A 2,955-nucleotide genomic window follows, 5' to 3' on the forward strand; every position below is an offset into this window, starting at 1 on the left:
TCATGGGGAAAATATTCACAATATTTTAAGTGAAAAATCAGATTGCACACAATCCGATGCAAAACTGGCTTTAGAGACAACTCTCAAAGACCTGCCTCACAGACCCATCACAGAGCTGCCTGCACTGGGAGCTAATAGGCATCTTGGAGTCATGTCTGCTTTCTGGCCAAGAGAATTACTTAGATTAGCTTTATGTCCTCTGGGCTGCCACAGGCAGCTAGTTGCCCAACTAATGAGAGATTAGCTGCAGGTTGTGAGCAGAGCTCCTCTGGGCACCTCCCTCTGCAACTGGGGACTAGTGGCCTCAGGGGACATCAAAGCTAACTAATTAAGACAAGGAGACAGCCAGGACAGTAAGTGCAGTGACATCGGAGGGCGTGTCTGCTTCTCACTGCAGAGTACCTGCAGAACTAACCCTTTCTGGAGAAAACCCACCTTAGCCCAGGCATTCATTCACACCTCAGTGGCAGTTGTGGCTGTCTTGGCAGAACTCCAGGAAGATGCCACCTGCCAAAACTGTTTGGATTAGTTGAAGGACCGTATCACCACCAAATGTGAGAACAACTTTGGTCCCTCCTTCACCAACAGTCCTGGGCAGATGTATAGGACAGGTTCCCTTGCCTGTTTGGTGTCACCAGTGCCAAGACGGGTACTTCAGGAACAACACCCTGCTGGGAAGGATGAGTGAAATTGCCGAGCTATGCCATATTACTAGGAGCAAGAAGAAGAGGCAGGAACCAACGTGCTTGTGTGAGAAACACAATCAGATCCTGACCCTTTTCTTTGACAAAATCTAGAGGTGTGATCTCTCCTGTGTGCTCAGCCCCCTGACGATTAGGGTCAGTAACCACATGAGGCCCAGAGAGGAGACTGCCCCTCATCACAAGGAAAGGCTCAGCAGTTACATCAAGCCTCTCAAAAAGAAAGTTGCAGACAATCAAAATTCAATAGCCATTCAAGACAGGAAGCCTTTAGAACCAAGAAATAGGGTGGAAAACCAGATACAGAAATTGTTCTGTGAATGTGAGTACCTGAACCAGTTTGTGGAACATGAGCAAGAGGCAGTTCTCCAAAGGTTAGCTGGTAAAGAGAAGAGCATTCAACAGAAACTTAGTGCAAAAGAAATAGCATTTTTCAGGCTACATTTCCACACTCGAAGGTCTGCTAAAGGAGATGGCAGAAAAGAGTATGATATCAGAAGTGAACCACTGATGGGCATCAAGAATATCTGCAACAGGCGTGAAAGCCTAAAAACTTCAGCTCTCTATTCATTCCAGCGAAGGAAAGAAGGATTGCTGTCTTCCTCCACAGCATTCACTCTAGAGGAATTACACAGAAATTTAAAGAAGCTGTAACTCTGGACCCCCAAACAGCATATCCTAATCTGCTTGTCTCTGAGGATTATTTAATTTAAAAAGTGTGACATTTGTGAAGGAAAAGCAAATAGTTCCTCCAGATCCAAAGAGATTTATAATTTATCCAGTTGTTCTGGGTTATGAAGGCTTTGATTCCTGCTCACATTACTGGGAGGATGAAGTGGTCCCCTCACAATTTTGAATGAACTGTGGGGGTTTGTAAAGACTCCCTTGTCAGTAGAAGAAAGTAATCTCCATTAGGACAGACAGATGCTGGACAGTGCAGTGTGACACCGTTTCAATCACTCTTCTGCTAAAGGAAAAGCCAAGAGGGATTGGCATTTATCTGGACTATGAGTTGGCCATCATTTTGTTTTTCAATCTGAATGACATGTCTCAGATTTATTTTTTCACTGAAAATTTTCTGAAATACCAAGCCTTATTTCACTATTACACATGATTCCAAACCTCTTACAATCTTTCCAGTAATAGATTATGAATGATGAGCTGTGACATTGCTTTATTTTCTTTTTGTAATTTGTGGACAGTAGGTAGAATATTGTACAACTAATTCAGTGCAGTAAAGTTTTGTAAAATTTTTCTATGACAAACACATACGTAAAATTGTGTGGTGTATGGTCTTTCTTGTCGGTTTCTCCCAAAAGAATTATTTTGAGATCATCCATGTTGTTGCATGAATCAATAGATCATTTGTTTTTATTGCTAAGTAGTAGTCCATAATATAAATATACCACAATTTGTTTATTCATTCACCCATTGATGGGCCTTGGGGCCACAAATTGTTTCTCCATGTGGGATGCAGGTTGATCCTTCTTAGCCCATCTCTTACCCTTATTGTTCTTGGCATGCACCGGGCTTCATTCGGTCTGCCATCTGTAGTTTGCCAAAACCCTACTAAGGGGCAACATACCAATATCTATCAACATTGGAAATTCATATACTTTGGACTCAGTGATCCACTTCTATGAATTTGTAATAAAGAAATGTTCTCACCCTTGTAAAAGATAGATATCCAAGGTTATTTGTTGAAGTACAGATTATGAGAACAAATAAAAGTGAAACCTCTCATTAGAGGATTGATTAAATGAATTATGATATATCCAAACTGGAGTAATATTGATATAAAGCTTTAAGCAGAATGAGTATTAATATGTACTGAGATTTCATAAGTTCCAAATACTGTAAAAAATAAAGTTAAGTGCACATATAGTAATAACATTCATTGGGTGTCGGGCAGGTGAGAGTGGGGAGGAAGGAATGAGTATATTCACACCTAATCGGTGCGATGTGCACAGTCTGGGGGATGGACACGCTTGAAACTCTGACTCGGGTTGGGCAAAGACAATATATGTAACCTAAACGTCGGTACCCCCATAATATGCTGAAATAAAAAAAATTAATTAAAGAAAGAAAGAACAAAAAAATAGATTACAAAAAGTAATGACTGACTTGCTATATATTTTTTAAAAATCAATAAATAAAAAGGCCGGGTGCGGTGGCTCACGCCTGTAATCCTAGCACTCTGGGAGGCCGAGGCGGGCGGATTGTGGGAGCTCAGGAGTTCGAAACCAGCCTGAGC

General features: G+C 41.4%; 1 protein-coding gene across 2 annotated transcripts in view; it reads left to right on the plus strand.

Annotated features, from left to right (window-relative positions):
- LIN7A (lin-7 homolog A (C. elegans)) overlaps positions 1 to 2,955 on the plus strand; it is a 175,388-nt gene that overhangs the window by 97,378 nt on the left and 75,055 nt on the right. The window lies entirely within an intron of this gene.

This window comes from Propithecus coquereli, unplaced genomic scaffold, assembly GCF_000956105.1.
Source record: "Propithecus coquereli isolate 6110/MARCELLA unplaced genomic scaffold, Pcoq_1.0 Scaffold576, whole genome shotgun sequence".
NCBI classification, from domain to species: domain Eukaryota; kingdom Metazoa; phylum Chordata; class Mammalia; order Primates; family Indriidae; genus Propithecus; species Propithecus coquereli.